This window comes from Trichoplusia ni, chromosome 5 (assembly GCF_003590095.1).
Source record: "Trichoplusia ni isolate ovarian cell line Hi5 chromosome 5, tn1, whole genome shotgun sequence".
Taxonomy (NCBI): Eukaryota; Metazoa; Arthropoda; class Insecta; order Lepidoptera; family Noctuidae; genus Trichoplusia; species Trichoplusia ni.
Window position 1 is genome coordinate 8,749,256 of NC_039482.1, and position 21,157 is coordinate 8,770,412.

Below are 21,157 nucleotides of genomic sequence, written 5' to 3' on the forward strand. Positions count from 1 at the left end.
GCAGAGCAATAATAAAACATGTTATCAAAACGAGCAGAAGCTGTTTGCAGGGGGTCAAAGTCGTGGGCAATAGCTAGTTTAAAAATATAATAAACCATTAGTCTTCTTTCTATTCATTTCGTTCTTCTTCTATCTCTACAAATATTAATGTTCTCTCGGAAGTACTTGATAGATATTTAATATTGTCCAGGAATTATTTACACCGTAGTGTGCTGCCTTAGCTGATTTGTAATTCACTTTAGATCGGGGGACTGTAATTCGTCATGCACGGATCATGGCAAGTGTGATAAAGTACTTTCTATCTTAGAGATTTTCTACTCTTAGATGACATTATTTTTATGTTGTTATATACGGTAATTCGTTGCTAATGAACTATTCTTGAAACTTTAGACACTAAAACACTACATAATTAAGTTAAAAAATTACAAATTCAAGTTCAGAAATACTTATGTAAAGATTAAATTTAATATCCATCAATTATACTTTACATTGTAGGGGTTCAAATAAAATGAAGAGACGGATTTTAATATTTTATTAATATTGTCAAGGTTTCTATCTCTGACAGCTCTGTTATTTTCCTTTCTATGACAACCTACCAGTGAGACCGTCGTTGCCAAGCGTGCGTGAGCTCGACGGCGCACTAGTGCGGTCTTGCTCACGCACCGTGGTGACGTAGTTGTCCCACCGGTTGCTTGGATCACTACAACATCAAGTGATTAATTCAATACGGCATTCGAAGTCTTTTTTGACTAATTTTCTCGGAGAAAGTTGTCCACTAAAGCAACACTATTTATATAAAGTCTTATTATCTTGTTACTTCACTGTGTTACAACCGACCTTCCATTGGTACTGAATTGATATATTGAAAGGAAACATTGCATTTTCTTATCCACCGTAGTCTTTTATACGAAATGTTTTCTCGAGAACACTTTCTCGGAACAAACAGATAAAACCGACTGTTAAGTGTATTGACGGACACTTAATTTTATGTGGTTGGCGACCAATGTTGGCGCTAGTTGTTGGAACAAATATTTGTTGAGCGGTGAGTAGAAATGTTGGTCACTGTTATATGGGCTTGTATATTTTGATAAAGCTATTAGAATATTGCTGCTTGTACGTCGCTCCATTCAAAGTACCCCTCACCTGTCATGTAGTCTTTGCTATTGTAAAGTTTCGGGTGGGTAGCGGTACAGTATAGGTCACCACACCCTATCCACTGTGTGTGACGTATTGCAGGTTCGACTCCCACGTAGTACAAGCGTTTGTGTGATCCACACATGCTTGTGCTGAGCCTGGTTATCTTTTTACTTCGCATTTGAATTGATTTGAATTTTTGAGAACCTCCCACGACACCACCACGGTGCAACTCCTGAGTGAGGCAAAAGTTGAAAGTTTGTCAATCTTATCAATAAACATATGTATGATAGACCATAATATATAATTTTAAAACAGAAAACAATAATTGAATATTGGCGCAAACGTTGGTACCAACATCATACGAAGCTATAAACGTTGGTTCACACAACACACAAGTTCTAGTCATGAATTGGCGATAAAAAAGTCGTACAATAAACCTAGGAGTTAATAGTAATGTCTTCAACCTCCTTGGAGCTCTAGCCATCGAGTTTAATGAGACAAGTGCCTTTTCAGAGCTCTTCCATTTTGTCCTCTTTGATACCCAAAAATGTGTTGACACTGGAATCGTTGATCAGCAGGCAGCTTGGTGATAGCTCTATCTTTTCTAGTACACCGCTTCCAACTTTTACTCATAATAATGAAAGTGTTTTTAATGTGTATAATATAAATCCGGTTTAGTGTAAAATAGATTGGCTGGCTAGACTGTCAAATGTGACTGATCTTCGTACTAAAGAACAAGTTATAGCAAAATAGTGGTTATCTTTGTCAAATTCTACGTAACGATCGTAGTTAACCCCTTTATTATTATCGGGTAAAGGCAACGGAAAAATAGTCTTTGAATATTTCAACCAATTAGCTAACACGCTATATGAGGTACAGCCAGACGTCTTAAAGACGAACGGGCAGACGGATGGAAAAGGCGAAATGGACGGAAAGTAGTACCTTAATAGGGTTCCATTTTTACCCATTCACTATGAAACCCTAAAAACAAGTAAAACCGCAGGGCGCGGCTTTTGTTTACTAATTTTAACCAACACACATAGTTACCACTAGTTTAATAATAATTACGTAATAATTGTGTTATGCGACTCGTAACCCAGTCGGTTAAAATTAACTGTTCGGTTAAATACGTAAACATGAGTGCTGTGCTTTCATTTGAAATTGGAGAGCTTATAATTACTAAACTGGTTTAAAAAAATATGAAATGGGTTTATTTTGAATTGCAGTTGGAAATTTGGCAAAAAATCTAGGTCAGTAGTCAGATTGATTTCAAACTATATTGGGTGAGTATTTTTTATTCAGTATCTCAAGAAATACTAAACCGATTTTGAAAATTATTTCTAGATTAGGCAGTCACATTTTTTTCAGTGGCATATTCTAGAAATTAGCCTCAAGAATACCACCTAACGAAGTCATTTATATGCCGAATCTACGTGAGGGGAATATTATAAAAATATAGAATACAATGAAATATTCTTGACTGCATACCATAGAAGATTAACAAAGATAAGCTTTGTGAGTAAGGTTCCATAACGGGAGACCTAATCGCTAAGAGCGGTCTTTTCAGATAATGTTTAGATTTTTAATAATAATAATCGTGAGACTGATTCATTATTAAATGATGCAACGGTTTACTCACGCGTATTTATTTTAGATTGACTTTAAACTACTTCAAATGTCACTTACATCATCAAAGGTCCATAAGTTTATTTATAACTAGATTAACTTCCTTTATGAAGTTGTTTATTTCTATGGGAATTAACAGAATTTTAAACAAGACATAACCAAGGCAGACCCATAAGAACCCATTGAAACTTTTTGGATAAAGGTGAATTTAGAACATAATTATTTTACGATCACTATATAACAATACAACCTTTATTATTTAAGTTGCAATTTTAAGAGCACTGCCTATCCCCCGGGAAATTATAGCGCAATGATAAACAAACGAAGGAGGTGGAGGCTGTAAACACAGGCTTTTATGGTCGTATCGAATTTTTAGCTTGTTGGACTTTTCAAACAGTTTTTCGTGATGAAGCGTAGTTTTTCGAGCCCGGCAATATAATTTTTGTATGGTGTTTTTTGTGGGCGTTTCAGGGTTGGGTTTTTGGAATAAAAGGTGCATATTAGGAAATATCTTTGGTAATTTTTGGGACATTTTCATCTCTTTTCAATCACGGACAACTTAATGGGAAGAAATAGGAGTATTTTTATTATGAAATTTATAAGCTTTCCTACCAAGGTTGAAGTCAGTTGGTCTCGTTCGTACCTCAGTAAGCAACATGGTTGCAAGGATTAGTTGCAAAGTGCAGTTGTTAACGTGAGACAGCGCTATACGCCTTATATCGCGTTTCTAAAGCCACAACAGCCTTATTTCAATATTGTGTCGAAGATTCCCAGTATTTTTATAATAACTATCGTGAGACTGATTCATTATTAAATGATGTAACGGTTTACTCACGCGTATTTATCGGGGTAGCCCGACTAGTTTCGGACCCAACCGGAGTCCTTAATCATGAGCAGACGCGGTGGGATCGCGAGTCGAACTCCCAGTATGCTTAATAATCATCATCTTACCATAACTCGGTAATAAAGACAATGGAAAATAATTTACTTACTCATCTCCGCACATTAAAATCTTTTACGCTACGCCGTAGACCTACGACATAGTCAACTACGCCGTAGCCGTAAATGTCGTAGCTAAGTTTACGACTGTGACTTCTTTATGAGAGACTCACTATGTGTGTTTATGACGTACTATTATCCCTTATTGTAGCTTTTTGGGTGAGCAGAGGTGTAAGTTAAAGACATTGTTTGGAATAATACTTAGGTTAAGGGTCGTTGTTGGTTTTATTGTTGTTTATTTGAAACTTAGACTCTTCTTAATTATGTATTTGAATGTTTGCTTCCGTTTTCAATTATTTCAAGTCAGTGAAATAACCTATTTTTTTACTAATGAAAATAAGTTCATAATTTGACATTCAATAACATTAACAAACGCTGTCTTAAATACGTGCATTTTATATACATATAACTCTAATATTTTAAGCCTCAAACTCAACCTCCTTCATAACAATTCCCCTTATTCAACCGCAAAACCATCACCCTCCTATCAGCTAAAATAAAAACCGTGTCTTGTCATATCGGCATTATTGAATATTTTATTGTCGCCGCCATTTTGCGTGACGTCACATGACGTCATCACGACGCGGCGTATGAGTGACGGTTTGATAAATGACTCCAAGCCATTCCGGTTTTCGGATATTGTGAATTATGGGATAGCTTTCAGTATATTGTTGGCTTTAATATAGGATTAATATGTCATATCAATATGTTAACAATACTTGTGTATAATCAATATTTTTAGAGTTCCGTAACCAGATTGTAAAATCGGAACTCTATTACTGAGGCACCGTTGTGTTTTCGTCTGTAGGTCGGTCCGCCTATCCTTTTATTTGTCTCTCCATCCCCAGGCTGAACCTCAGGAATCGTAATAACTAATCAGTTTCAATTCAATTTATGACTCTACCAACCATTTCTTAACGTCGATGTTTTTTTTTTATTATTTGTTATTATAACGGCGGCAAAATGTATCCGAGATAATTTAAACTACACAACTGTAACGGTTCATGAAAACAGCGTGGTGACAGACGGACGGACACACGGTAGAGCCTTAGTAAGGTTCCATTTTTATCGTCTAGGTACCTACGAGGCTGTAAAAATCACCCCGTATAGAATAGAATAGAATAGAATATTCTTTATTGTACACCATAGAATTACAGCTGTGATTCGTAATACGTACAATGTTAGGGTACAATGGCGGTCTTATCGCTAAAAGCGATATCTTCCACACAACATTTGGATGGACGGGAAAATTATCAGTATGTACAGAGGTAGGTGGTGCACTATTGTTAAAAACATGTAAAGATACATAAACATACATAACATAGTAATAAGAAATAAAATGAATACATACAATAATCAGATAATCAGTGTTTACTGTTTGTATATTCCTTTCTATTTTCTCTTCACCGTAACATGTTTACAATAACGAACTATGCACATTACAGCGTGAATATACGAAGGCTTTTAGCATGTTTATACATTGTTTATGCACCACTGGGCTCCCCACGGCTATTTTATATGCAACAATGTAAAGAGCTCGAGTTACATGAGCTTTTGATACGAGAGACTAGACTGTTAAATATTAACTTATTATAAAATGATGAAACGGTTTACTTACGCGTATCAATCGGGGTTGCCCGAACGGACCCAGAGTCCGACCTCACCGCGTCAGCCCATGATAAATATTAGCAACCCCACAGCCCCGATAGTAGAAAGAAACACATGCCCATCATTGCAAATGTTGTCTGCATGGATAGCTGAGTAGTTGAGGTCACTACGCCAAACCTACTGCGCACGACGTTACGCCGATTCGATCAAAAAGCGTTTGTACGATCCACGAATACTTGTCCTGAGTCTGTTGATCTTCATGAATGTGACTTGAATTTCAAAAGGAAAAAAATTACAACACGATACAATAATATTTTAATTGCACATAAACAAGCCGACTCCACACCAACCTCTCTCCTTAAACACGTTTCGATTAACTTTGAACCATGGTTCAACTTTAATCTTTGACTTTATAATGCAAGCCCGACCTTCCGAGTGATCTTAACTAACTGCGCCTTTGTTTCAACTCGCCGTAATAGTTAAGTTAGGATAAGTAAGATTATAATAGAGACATTGTAATGTTGAAGTTTTGAACTCTTCCTGTGTGATGTCTTTGCTAAATTAAATTAGTTTACTGCGATTTAGTTATTAGATTTATTTACCTAAAGGGTTAAAATCTATGACAGACGCTCCGTTGTCTGTTCGTCCGTCACCAGGCTGTATCTCACGGACTGTGACGGGTTAAAGTTTCACTGATGATGTTTTTAGATGCTGCTATAACAAGAAATACTAACAACAATAAGTTTAAGCAACGGTTGTTACTGTCAGAAATTCTTTTGTAGAGTGATATATTAATTTTTCAATTCACTGATTTGCTATCGAACCTATAGTGTCGTAGATCCGAATAGCCTCGACCTCTTTTATTACAATTAAGTTTTTATAGGAGTATTATTATGTTTGCACGATTATTTCATTTCTCTACTTAATAATTTATAGTAGAGCTAATATGGTTTTGTGCCTTGTGATTAATAATGAAAAATGTCGACTTAAATTTAATATACACGTCGATAACCAATTATTTTCTCCATTATGACTAGTATAAGTATCAAATGATATAGTTAATATTACAGATCCACACATAGGTAAAGGCTCGAGGTTCCTCGGCGGTAAATTGAAAAAGTTTCCTCTTAAGCTGAAGAGGGCAGAGGCTGTAGTCTGTACAGGCCCAGGGTATTGTTTGCCAGGCTTAAATAAAGTCTGGGTCTGTAGATTTTTATTACAGTAAGTCTGTATGAATTGATCCATTGCCTATAAATGACAGGCAAGGTATTTTTAGGTGGTAGCAAGAAATTTAAAAAACGAGAAGAGTCAAAAATAAAATATCAGATAAGTTAAGAAGGGAGTTTAAAAAAGAAGGTCTTTACCATTTTATATAATTAAGACATTCCTTCTGATTATTAAATTAATATGTAGTTCTGAAAAATGTGTATAAGCAAGAGCATATATAAGAATTTGAAGACTCTCTCTACTAAACTTTAAAGCAACAACATCTTTTTATATATGTCGGAGATTAGCATGAGAATAAATAACTAAATCATAATTAAAACCTCATTGGTGCAAAATAGGCCGCAACCTCATTCATAAAACCTATATAGTTACTGTTCGCGCCAATACTGGCTGGTTGTAAAATAGAAGCGCCGGTATATTTGAATTTAGAATAGTGGATTATAAGTTTTGAAGATGGTCGTGTTACTAAGTGATTATCGCGTAATATTAAAGTTAGTAATTGTTGAGGCGTAATTGATGATTGTGTTGTTAATATTGTGAATATAGATTGTGTAAAGTGACTTAATAATGTGTAGTGATTGGACAGCGCAAGGCTGGGGAGTTTGTTGCGCCGTTTGTTCTCTCCAGCGCGCTTAGCAAGCGGTGACGGGCGGGCGTTGTTGGGAATATGTCCAGATAGGGTTAGGATTAAACGATCATGAGATAATGAGGCGTGAATGTGTGTTTTATTGAATACCCTATCCCGATGTCGGCTATCCTGACACCCAAAAGAGAGCTACGCCGACATATATTTTTCCTTTCATTTCTTTTTATTTAGTAAAAGCTTAACAGGCAGTTAAAACCAACGAAAACACCCTTTGATAAGAGCAACCCAATAAAAAATTCATATGAATAAATTGGTGTGAAAAAGGTAATATTTACCGAGACACGTTTGTCCATATTTCGTTGCCTCTTCTGTGATCAAATCCTAGACTTGTAAAAAGCCTATTTTAACGAACTCTTTCCGGTATCCACAGGTACCATAATAGTTTCATCCCATGTTTATGGTCAATCAATATGGTAAGCATATTATAACAAGTTTCAATTTTTATCAGATGCGAGCTATTTGTGAATATTGTATCCAGAGGTTAAGGGGTTTGCGGACAACGTAAAAATACATGTTGATGAGTCGTTCTTATTTTTATACAGTTCTGTAGAAGATTAATTTGCAATATTATCTGAAAATAAACTGAACCTAAATAATCTTAAGAAAATCGCGATTAATTGTAAAAAAAATTAAAATGATGAATTAATAATGTCATAGAATTTATCTTCACACACACAAACATCTAATTAAATACACTTGATATGATTGTGGCTATCTGCCAAAATATAATACAATTTCAAAGATAGCTTTTTTAAGGATAGTCCAATATCACAAGCGAAGTTTATGTTGGTCTAGTGGTTAGTGACCCTGACTGCTATCAGGAGGTCGTGGGTTCGATTCCCGCCCAGGATAAATGTTGTGTGATGAGCATGATCATTTGTTCCGGTGTCTGGGTGTAATTTATCTATAATATGTATGTATTTAGAAATATATAAGTAAGTTTATCAGTTGTCTGGTAACCCATAACACAAGCTCTGCTTAGCTTGGGATCAGATAACCGTGTGTGAGTTGTCCCATGATATTATTATTTGTATCTCTTTTTAGTCACGGGATCACTTCATGTGAAGAGACCCGGTCCTTTTTAAAGGCTTGCACGGGGACACAGGTCCAACATGTAGAGGCCTTGTTGAGAACTTTAATCTAACATGTGATGGGGTATCTACCAGGGGCCATCCACCCCTGCTCTATTAAAGAACAAACATGGACGACCCAAGGTAGCTACAAAACTATTGCAAATTGTAATGTGTATAAATAATAAGGGCTATTGGTATTAATAATGTTAAATGGAATGGTTTCCTTTAAAGCTATGGAAAACTATAGCACCTGCCTTTCAACACATAAAAATGGAATTAAATTGGCAGGCGGTGACTCGCCGGCTCAAAAATGGGCCCCCCATCATACCGCCACGATAGGCAGCGAGAGGCAACATCAGTGAGATAGGCTAAGGGTGTAGAGAGGTGCGACACCGATTTCACCATCGCGGGTCACGGACCCGGAGCGGGTTTCCTCGTTATTACGCCATTAGACACTTCCACCCCCGAGCATATAGCTCTAGCGACCCCTCTCTAGCCAGCCAGTTAAGGCAAGAAAGAGCTGGGAGTCCCCGTAAAGAGTGACCCCCTGGGGCATTCAGGTTCCGTTGTGTCGCTACTCACAAACAGCTCGCCACAAGCTGCCCTGCGGATGTATGCTCCTACATATACCTTCAGACACATTTTTTATTTATATCTCAAGGTTTGAAAAAGCATACTATTGTACCCTCTGGTCATGCGTTATTCCCATGGAGAGAGAGAACGACTAGCCCCGAGGGGCTATTATTATTATTATTATTTATTAAGATTTTTATTAAAATCGTTTTCCCCAAAACCATAATTGAGTTATCCACACCTAACCTTCAGAAAACAGTAAAAATCCCCTAAAACATATTTACCCTACACTTATTCATATTCCCTCAGAATATAGTTAAGGGGAAAGTTTTATTTTCTGCCAATAACCCCCAAGGGTGGAGCAAGTTATATTAGTTTTTGAGTTAAGTGCGCAAGATTTACAAGCCAGAGGGTGCTTGTAAAATCGAAAATATTCTCCGAACCCGGCACTGATGTAATTATGGTAATTTTACACTTTTTGTATGTTTTATTTATCGGGATTTTCTCGCTCTGGGAATTAAAGGTTGCCTGGAATTTAAGGTGGTTTAGCTGAAACATTGTAATATTTTTTCCGTTGTTTTTTAGTGTTTAGTTGAGCTAATGTTAGGATCGGTCAAGGATCGCGGTAGTTTGTGTTTCGGAGTTTATTTTGGTTCCCGTGAGCCAAAAAAGAGTAAGAAAAGTAATATAACGAAATAGCTCAGAACTTGCTTAAAATTGCTTCTGGTTCAGCTATTCATTTTTTATCGGTATAATAGTTTTAATGTTAACTAACGGCTGCAGAACACTTAAAAATACAGGCGTTTTGATGCAAGACTTGATCTTTTAGACAAAAACAAAATTATAAATATGAATAAATTTCATATTTATAATTTTGTTATTTGCTTTATTGATAATTATGATTTATTTGGTTAATCATTTTAAGCTTAAACCCAATTCAAAACCGAAATTCAATATTGTTAATTAAACCTTTGATTGCTCTAAACTACAAATAGCTATTGGTGTTTACTCTAACGAACTGTCAAATCCTTGACATGTGGTGTGAAAGCCTGTCGGCCTGCCTGTCATCCGAGGACTGGCCTTTTGCCGTGTCAAACATTTGTGTATCAAACGTATTGGACTGACGTTGAAATGTACAGGGAGAGGTGTTAGGATTCGAATATGCTGTAATATCCGAATATTGAGTATTTTTATTAGCTTTTCATGACAGACGGGGTTCTCTGTTTGTGTTGACATGTCTTTCAGGGTAGTCAGGAACTGTCGACTCAAGCGTCTTAAAAAAGACTATTTCAAAAAACATCATAAATAAATAACGACAAGACGAACAGGCGCTCAATCTTAACATCCTATTATCAGGATAAGATGTTGAAATTGACCGACCGCCGTCATTTAATGCTAAGTACACAGTACATAATACGCGACAGCATCATTTAACTAATATATTAAGAAATTTTGATCTTATTTTTGAGTGATCTTCTAGTGTAAATCACACTTAAAAAGTACTCAAATTGAAAAGTCACCGTAAAAAAAACAATGAGCAAATTCGAAATTATTATTTACGTGTATTTGTCCATAATTTTGTGTGTGTAAAAGTGAAAGTAAATAACAAAACCCGGATTTATTTATAAACAAATCTGTGTTTTCTTCTGTCCTCCATTCTCCAAATATTCAAACTATTTCGCCATCTCATTAAAATTTCAATATTATCATAACATTCAGATAAAATAACTTCTTACCCCAAAAATAACTCTTTCGCTGTACATTCGAACTATTTCCCCGTCTCATTAAAATTCTTCATTAAAACAGTCTTACTTCGATCTCCCAATAACGAGGTCTTGTTTGCTTGTTAGATGAATTGATAATGTGTTCTCATTTATTAAGGACTCTGTTTGAGTCGGCGACTGTCTTGTTGTTTGTTCATTAACTGAGCTCATTAGTAGGGGTGGTGCAGAGTAGTCAGTGTGCAGAGGTTATGGAAATATGTGAATGTGTTGATGAAAGTAGGTAGGAAATAGTAGGTAGGAATTTCATTGTAGGACAAATGCCTATTTTCTTATTTGTAAATAAAATAGAAAAATAAAATAATTAAATTGTTTGTATCAGGAAAATTCCTTCAAATTCTGTCCCTAATTTAGCCAAAAAATAAACGCTATTTCTATTCAGATAAACTTAAATTTTAATAATATCATAACATTTTTTAAATTGAATCGACTGACTTAATTTCACTTTCTATAAAATTTTCTCCGAAACTTACAACACTAATTGAACTTACAATACAACAATAAAAAAACGTCTCTCACATCTTCTAGAATCGGTTTAAAAAACCTCAAGTATACAAAATTTAAACCAATAAATTACGCTCACACATTCACTATAAAAACCTTCTTACAGATTACAGCAACATACCTCAAGTGCACTCTCTGTATTCTCATACTCTACGTCATGAATTAGTAAGAGATCCTTGCGTGTGTCCATCAGAATAGTGAAGCAGATGCTTACCACTGCTCCCCTGCGTTACCTTTATACTTAACTAATGGAGCATCAAAAGAAAGAGCATATGTAACTATTACTGGACTTATAAAGGTGGAAATTAGTTTTAGGAGGTGTTTTTGTACTGTGAACCAAAGATGAATTGAAGGGAAGTGCTGTTTGGCCTGAGTGTCACATTGACACTGATGTTGGTCGTGATCATAATAATGTGCTTTGACGAAATTGGTGCTCTTTAGTATTAGTAGTGGTAGTTGTTTTAAAGGTGAAAGTTTATATTTATAAAGCTAATAGTGAAAATTAAATGAGTTAAAAGCTGGTATCATCTCTAAATTTGATGTTATCGATTCAGTATTTGTTATTTTCACAACTGGCAAAAAGCCGGTATTAGCAATAAGGTTAAAGTAGACGACTAAAAATCGTCATAAAAATGACAAAATTAAAAAAAAATGGCGCCTCGACCCCGAGTGTCGTCGAGGCGCCATTTACGCTCTGCTCATATTCATACTATTTATTAGGTTAGTAGAAGTTTCTCTTCAAAAAACCATTACACACCAGCATTAACAGAACAACTAAAAAGAAACAAACATAAAACCAAATAAAGTCAATCCATCCGAAATTCACAGAAGTATAATTAAGGGGTAAGTGTCAACGCGGGGTAAGATCCTCGCAAGCTCACTGTTACAACTGGATTTACGTAACGTTACCCCGAGCTCACGGCTTAGGGCACGCACATAAACTGACGGAGATACAAAGGAGAGGATGTTGAAAACATGGGACTATGTTGGAGCAAGCTGAACATGTTGGATGAGGTTTTTTGTGTAAGATATTTTTCGAGACGGTTGAAGTTGCTCTATCTTTTTTTTTGCGTTTATCTGTCAAACTTTATATATGTATGTGATTCAAATGTGCGTATGTAACTGACCTCTTAAACGGCTGGATCGATTTGAATGATTTTTTTGACAAAGACTGAGAGCAGCGTCTCTTTTCTACAATTGTAACAATGTTCTTCAAGAGTTTATATACCTCTTTAGAAAGTAATCATGGTTGTGGAAGCGTGACAATGCAATACAAGGCATAGAGGCATTTCTTTGCACACCCGAGATATTATTTCTTTAAAACGTAGCGGTAGGCGTCCAGAAGAACTATTCGCTGGTCCACTGTTCAACAAAAAGGCGAATGACATGGCAGTTCAGGTTTAGTCAGGTACAGGCTGACACTACCCGTTCCCTCCCCCGAAGTGTCCATAAGGATTCCAAAAAAAGCTCCACTGTTCAACACAACACTTTTCCGTATATTTCAGCACGTATAATGTATATGCAGGTGGCTCAGGCTCCCATCTGCGTTACGTTGCGTTTTTTGGCGCTACTTTACAAGAACATAAATCATTGGCTCTTTAGCAATAAGCTGTCGTTCTGTACTCAGCGGATGTCAGTAGGTTAGGGTGTATTTAGGAAATGTAGTGTGCTTGTGGGTTTATATTATGATTTGTGGGTTTTTCGCGGAATTCCAGTACAATTCCGCGAAAAACCCAATACTTATTATTATAGTCGAACTCGGTGTCAGCTAAATGTTATCGAAATCCGAGTAAGCTAATACAATAACTATTGTCTCTACTGAGTTAGTATTGGCAGTGTTTTCTTGAACAAATGACAGTGGAATAATTAAAGTTTTATTTTCCTGATCTGTATTATTTTCGGCTTTCATATCAAAAGTGTAAAACCGGGGCTCCATAACTTATGTTCCGCTATCTGTCTGACTCTCCATTTATCATCTAGCTGTAATTCCTATTCATTTTTGAATAAACAGTCAACTACGGTGGGTAAAGACTCGATGGCGTGCAACTGTGGAGGCCTATGTGCAGCTGTGGACGAGTATGGGCTGAAAATGATGATGACAGTGGGGAAAGTCAGACATTTGTTGGGGATTTTTACTGTACGGAGCCATCACTGTCAGGAGTGCAACTCGTAACCCTATGGCGCCTAAAAGGAGGCCTCCGTCACGGTTACAACTGATGAATACACACATTGTATTAACAGATACGTAAGTATGTACCCAACCTCATAAAGAATTAATATGTGGAAGAAAATCCATGAAAAAATCAATACTTTCAAACAAAGTTGTACAAAATAAAATTGACTGTCTTAAATATTTTCCCGACCGTTTTCCATTGGATGTGTTATTCCCGCCCGGAGGCAGCTCGCAGACTGCATTCCTACAATCTAGCTCTCTTGATATCTACCAAATATTCCAATCTCCATGCTGTATAAAATTGCAATATTTTCAAGATACGAGAATCTTCTTGTTGAAGATATAATAGATATACTTTTTGAGAACAGATCAAATACTTGAATCTTTTGTTTCAGCCTAATATGGAGAAGTAATTTTGTTTCATATAATTTGCCCTGCCAGTATCAATCAGTGTGACGGTGCTTTAGAATTAATCTAGAGTGTCAAATAACCTTTTGTATGCTGGCCACAGACGTCTTTCAAATGCAGGAAAAATTGAATCAAGTATTGATCACCACTGTCACTCACAATCACATTTAGATATTTTAAATCCTGGTTTCCTCACGATGATGTTCCTTGAGCGTTTGTCAATGGTGTGTAATAAATATTAAAAAGTCGATATACTTAGTTTTGAAAAATACTTTTTGCTTTTGAGAATGAACCTGCACCCCGTGTATTCAAATCCATACATACCACTACAAGGCAACAACGACATTAAAATCAAAAAAATAAAATTTAATTAATTTAATTCAGTTTATAATTCTGCAACTAAAATAGTTTTAACGTAACTATGAAACATCCCTCTCGGGCCATTACACGAAATGAACAGTGTTGCCATGTTCTAACCGAAGTTAAATTAATATATCTATTATTAATAGTGGCAACTAGTTTGAGATTGTTTAGTCCCCGTTGTCGTATAGAATGAATTGTAGGACACAAAATTTAATATTTATTTTGCTAGTTACCAGGAGTCAATGTTGGGATGGACTGGATACGGAAGGTGTGGTCGTTCTGGTGCAATTTAAAAGAGATTATTTTATGTAAAGCTTTGTCTGTCTATCCTAGGATCATTCTGTTCCTACCAAGTGGTCTTGACTATTATGTAATTTGAACGGTGGATCGAGTCCTGACTGATTAAAAATAATGTATACCATACTAAGCCTTTGTCTTCCCACTGTTGGGCATAGGCCTCCCCTTTCTCGTACCAATTTCTACGGTCCCGTGCCAGCCACATCCAGACTCGATCCGTCAACCCATCTTGATCCCGGACGACCGGCGCTTTTTTTTGCTTTGTTTTTCCACCATTCTTTCACCGGCTCAGTCCACCTGCCGTCACTTCGTCTGGCCAAGTGGCCTGCCTAACCCCATTTAAGAGTTGTTATTGTGGTACCAAGTTTCATCTAAATCCGTTAAGTGGTTTTTGCGTGAAAGAGAAACAAAATCGATACATACAAACTTTCACTTTTAAAATATTAGTAGAATTTAATTGCAAATGTTAAATATACTTCTTTTCGTTTCTCTTCGTTTGAAACGCAATTAGAGTTACAATTTCCTAATAACTCTCGCTACCTCTGAGAACTTGGTCCGACTTACGTGTTGTTATTGTTACTGTTTGTAATTATTAATTATGACGTGAGTTCGCTTCCAGAAAATGTTACCGACCTTATTAAAAGTTTACATTGTAATATGAAGCTGTAGCTGTGTTTCTCTTACCTGTGTGTTTCTTCATGGAATAGATAATTATAGTTCTAGGACATTTCTTGAGCATGAGTCCCGAAAAATATTGCGATATATCTTTTGTGTAAATTTTAAGTAGGTATGTTAGTTTAAGCCATTGTAGAGTTACTGCTTTTAGGAGGGCCTTTGTGGTTATTTAAGGATTAATTAGTGGTGTTTAACATAAGTGGTGATGCGTTTACCTACTATAGTTTCATCTACGTATTTATCTACGTTTTACATTCGAAAAATACGATTTTTTATTATATTATACAGTGAATGTATGTGAGACATAAAATGCTGATAGCCAAGTTTTGTTGGATCATAAGCAGTGTGCTGGCATTGAAAAAAAAATACACACAGTACACAAAGAAATCCTTATTAATCATTCCAGCCTTTTAGGAGGATTTCAGTAACATATACACATACAGAATTATATATATAAAGACTTCCACACATTCTAGCCCAACATAACAAAAAAAATAATCATTCAACTAAAAACAGACCAAAGATATATATGCTCTATAAATCAAGATTCGTTACTCAGTACACACAAAGCGATAATATTCGGAACAAAACATAAAAATGTGATTCACAGACAAACAGATAATAACTCCGTAGACACCAGATAAAGGCAGGATTCTCTCTTAGTAACAAACCGAAAATATTTCTTCGTATTTTTTGCTATATTTTTGTCTAGAACGGTAAATATTTCTGATAGCAAAAAGTCTTTGTTGTTTGAACAACCGATTTTATATTTGTAGTAGTGTAGAAAGCAGAGGAGACATTAGTTTGCGATATATATACGTATTTATTTTGTCCAATCTGTCCATAATATTCAATTACTCGTGGTATCCCGCGGGCCCACCCTCTACAAATCGAAAGTGATTTCACGGGAACGTAAAATCGGGATAAAAACTATCCGACGTGTTAATCCTGGTTATAAACTATCTGTATACCAAGTTGCATCTAAATCTGTTCAGTGGGTTTTGTGTGAAAGAGGAACAAACATCCATACATAAAACTTTCGTGCTTTCGCGTTTATACGTAATATTAGTAGGAAATTGGGAGAACATCTTTTAGTCTGGCTGTAAAGACAAAGATAAAGATATTTTATTTTGTAAAAACGTGGTACAAGCAAAGGTCTTAGAATAAGTATTATGAACTCATGTTCTGCCACATTATGGCGTACAAAATTTAAATGTTACTTAAGCTAACTTAGGATATAATACACTGACTCTATACACGGTGATTTTTTAGTCGTCTTACAAAAGGAGCCCAGTTCATGTATCCGACGTAAAATACCCCTAGGCGCGATTATAATTTTTTTATCATCAACTAAGACAATAATTACGAAGAAAAAATAAACAAGAGAAATCTGAAAATACTCTTAAAAATGATAAAAACGCCGCCGCGCGCGCCCCTCACCATTGTTACAAGGCTCGGACCGCGCTCGCAACAGAGCTGTGTTTCTAAAAAACTACGAATTGCATCATAATATTGAATTAAAATTGCATTTTAAATTTATTTAAATCTCATAAATACCATTTTTTTTTATCATTAACGTGTTTTAGTCTTTGGATACATGAACTGGGCTGCTTTTGTATATATTTGAATAAAAGAAAAGAAATAAAAAATAATCAAATTCAGTAGTTACAATAGAACAAGTGTGTCCCTGTCTGTTATAGGGAACACATCTAAATCGATTCATTCGTTTATGTGACAGTTATATAACGTCTAGACATATATCTAAGAGTCGAGGGATTGACCATCCAAGCATTCAACATTTATGCACTTTTCTTTCCGTCAAAAAGTTATCTGGAGGTAAATAAAATTTTGAGTTAATATACTTCTGAACATTATATTTATGTTTCTTCTTATAAATATGTTTGTTTTATCCTTTTGATACGGAACCTTAAAAACTGTTCTACTTGTCGAGAAAAATTACAGTATTAAGTTGAATAAAACTGTTTACTCGCTCGCCTGCACTGAAGAGTCTCTTAGAGAATATCTTTCAGTGTGCTCCCCTTCTACTAGAATTTAATTTCTGAAATAGTATCTATACATATAATAAAATTGTAGAAAAGTGAAAACTGTACATTGAATATTTTTTTTAAAGAATAATTGCTGGGTGGTCTACCAATGATTCCGAAGCCGAAAATATGATTTTTAGAATTTTTGTCTGTTTGTCTGTTTGTCTGTATGTATGTCCGGAAAGATCTCGGAAAGTACTGGATAGATTTGATTCAAATTTTCAGAGAATATCAACAAGAGGTCCGGTCAACATACTTTTTACTTAGTATCTCGCTTTTCCTTACAGGGGGTGAGCAGGAGCCTTTTGAATCTATTAACAAATATCAAATTATCTCATCAACTACTGAATAGATTTCATTCAGATTTGGCATGAACATTGTCGAACGCTTGATTCAACATATATATAAAAAACATAACGCTACTATGCGGAGGGCATGAGCAGTAAACTTTTAATTTTTTGGACCCACCCGTAACATTGTGTAATATAATTATGAGGTGTATTTTCACCCGATTTGGTAGTGAGTAGTACGGTCGTCAATTTACACAAAAAACATCACGCTATTTATCTTAAGACTTTTGGCAGAGCAATAATATATTTTTTCGAAAATTAATCATTTTCACAAAATTAGTCATTTTATTCTCTTTCAAGTCTATTATAGGCCGACTAAATGACAAGTAAAATAAAAGAAACATAAACTATTCATACTTTTTTTATGCAATTGTTACTTTGTAATACATTCTTGAAACATTGGAACTTAAATTATTTTTATTTTTATTGATGTACTAAAATTACTCAAGTTCAAACGTGAAATGCTGTAATACTTACTGATTTTGTATTTATTTACGATAGGTAGACTTTTAACTTTTACTTTTACCTACATATATGTTTAACTCAGTGATGTTGGCGATGCTACTTCAACATCAAAACATTCGTATTCACACTCAACCCAAAGTCGCATGTAGGTCACATTGATCTCATCTATACCTGTGCATAACAATAAATTAATGAACAATATAGTTATTACATTGGTTCATCTGTAACAACTAGCAACAAAAATAGGAACTCATTGCCTTTCAAAAAATGAAATCATGTTTTCTTAAATTTGCAACATTACATGGGCCAAAAGTATTCGGGATAAAAAAACCCACAAAATGAAAAATGTGCAAAAAAAATCTGCATATGGAATATGAAAGATATAGATCTATAAGACTAAAGCTATCATTGAATAAGACGGTACGCTAGACGGTTTTTGACATGTGTATCTATTGAATTTCGTTAATTATATCAAAAACACACAGACATCAATAGAACAATGTCTACTGATAGGTATCTGGGTTTTTTTAATGTCTTGCGGAGTTTATCAGTTTACTATATCCGCCATTATAGAGACCGTACACATGGTTCTTCCAAATATTCATTCCCATCCGTCATACACTGTCTGGAAAATACTTTTGGCTGTCGGTATCGGCAGTCTTCGTGCGGTCAGCGTAACTTCATCACCAACCTCATGGAATAAACCGGACAAGTGAGGGGCTAAATAAGCTGAAAAGTTGAAGCTTGGTTAGTGTTTAGCAATTCCAACATTTTTTTATATAATTTATGAAACTCATTTTTACAGATCGTTCGAAAGACAACAGCCTCTCAATATCTAGAAAGGCTAGGAATATTATACTTGCATAAACTGCTAACCCTCTTTTTTCCGTATAGTTATTTATTTTAATTCCATTTATGCAATAGGGATGTCGGTAATGCACTTCAATGATCGTCAGGTAGGTTAACTAATAAAATACGTAATTTCTCTTCGTAAATCGGTACAGTTAATGGAACTCATGCATGAAGTTACTTTTATGTTCATATTTTGCTTAGTCCTAACATTCCACATCTCCTATTCTTCAGAATTTTGTCCCTGTCAATTTAAAAAAATGCGTGTCTTATATTTTTTTTATTATCACGCTATTTATTTATCATGCTATTTAAGGGCAAGTCATGATCAGAACACCAGGGGGCCAAGATAACACGTGTAACAACTTTTCTATTTTGTAAATATTCCTCATGTTTGTTTGGAAGATCAGTTTTAATATTAAAAGGACTGTCAAACATAAAGTGTTTCACTTCACCAGTTCCGTCCACAAAAATAATTTGACATCCCCTTTATATCGTCAGAAAACATCGTGTGTAGAAATTACAACTGTCTGACTATCACTGTTCCTAAAAAACAGCCAAGTGACAGACAGACAAACGGACAACGGGGCCTCAGTAATATGGTTCCGGTTTACCTCTTTGGTTACAGAACATAAAAATTGAATGATACCTCAACTGTCATAATCCGTCTAGCCATTTGAGGTGTAAGTACAGACGTGCTCGAAAATCATAACCCACCCTTCTACAGCTGTTGGGTAAATAAGATAAAATTGAGAAATGGAAATTCCTCGAAAGTAACAAATTTTTAGCAGAAGCGCTAAGACTGATTTATAATCTAGCTTGACAATCTGAGTTCCAAATCCATTTTTCTACCACCAATGACATCATCGAACGAAACTAAGAACTCGCTTGATTAAGTCTTCAATATTCTATTTCTGTTATTCTTTCCTAATTACAGCATAAATTTTTAAAAAACTCGATTATTTCAAATATGTCTGAGAAAACTCGCATATAATTCACTTTTAAAACAAAATAAACAAAACAATAATTGCTCAATACGTTCGAAAGCAAAGTTATAAACCCCTCTTTTTGATAAATAAGAAAAAATCATTAAAACGCTATGAAATATTTGACACCAGGATAGTATCGTAAACGATGAAACGTGTTTGATTCAAACATCTGATATTAAATAGTGATTGGGGCTCTAGATTCATACAAATTTAGAAATAAAAAAGCAAGCTTAAAATGTAAAAAAAGATGTTTTTCAATATTGCGTTACATTTTTGTGATGATCATTATTATTAAACTTCATTGTTTTCACATCTTGAAAATCACGCAGACAAAGTCGCGGGCAACAGCTAGTTTGCAATAAAGGAGAAAAGTGAATTGGAATAAAAAAAAAAACGACGTAGACTTGCGACACTGAGAGCGCTGTACCAAGAGGTTAAGAAAGACTAATTCATGAAACTTATGGATGCTTAAAATCGATCTCAGTGGCGTGCACTTGGAGAGGCCTATGTCCAGCAGCGGACTGCGATAGGCTGATGAAGATGATGATGATGATGATGGATGCACCGATTTAACAAAATATAATGTCAACAAAACATAATAATATCATTTTAACAAAAGTTATTGTTTTCTGCTTCTTTTTGAATAAGATAAAATAAAAACAAAAACCCCTCATTAAGGAATTGAATACCTTGCGTCACTTGGGGTTTAGCGAACATTGAAGCAAAGACACTTAGACTTACACATTCAGAACGATTGTTCGTTTACTCAAATGTTTGTCCTACACGAGGATCGAACCCACTGTATGCCGCTGTCATTGGATTCAGTGACCTCCATCAGTCTGCTATCTTAAAATTTGTCTTTAACTTAAAATTAAAGCTAACAACCATGGATCTATATCACAAAGTTAAAACTAGAAGATTATTCGATCAATCAGCCAGCTATACCGAAAGTTTAAATCGAGTAAGTAGGGAAGGCTGGAAAGATAACTATGTACTCGAAATTAATTAAAGCGGTGTTTGTTCCACGCCGCTTGTATTACATCAATCACGGCATATTAATTCACTAGCGACTAAGTTTCCTGTAGGCCGGGAGATGGGGTTCGAAAGGTGTGTCATTTGAAATCGTATGTGTAATTTTTAGGCTTTCGTAAAAAAAATAAGGTTGATATTGCCTGAAAAAAGTTGAGCCCTAATACTGACTTCCGTTGTCCGTATGACCGTCACCAGGCTTTACCTTATGAACTTTCTGCTGCTGGTATAAAAAACTAGTAGGAACTGGTATAAAAAAACCGAGGTGAAGCAAAAATGTTACGTTAAAAAAATTTGAGTGGTGAAAAATAAATATGAGGCAGCACAGCAAAAGCACGAA

At 35.3% G+C, this 21,157-nt stretch overlaps 1 long non-coding RNA gene across 2 annotated transcripts; it reads left to right on the forward strand.

The window, feature by feature from the left end:
- The first annotated feature begins 7,078 nt into the window (after positions 1 to 7,078).
- Positions 7,079 to 14,788, forward strand: LOC113494370. 2 transcript variants are annotated; one of them, XR_003400650.1, is made up of 3 exons: positions 7,079 to 7,088; positions 7,614 to 7,656; positions 13,186 to 14,788. It is a non-coding gene; the product is annotated as an uncharacterized LOC113494370 (long non-coding RNA). The 2 variants fall into 2 exon arrangements; XR_003400649.1 differs by lacking the exon at positions 7,079 to 7,088 and adding an exon at positions 7,366 to 7,507.
- The last annotated feature ends 6,369 nt before the right edge of the window (positions 14,789 to 21,157 follow it).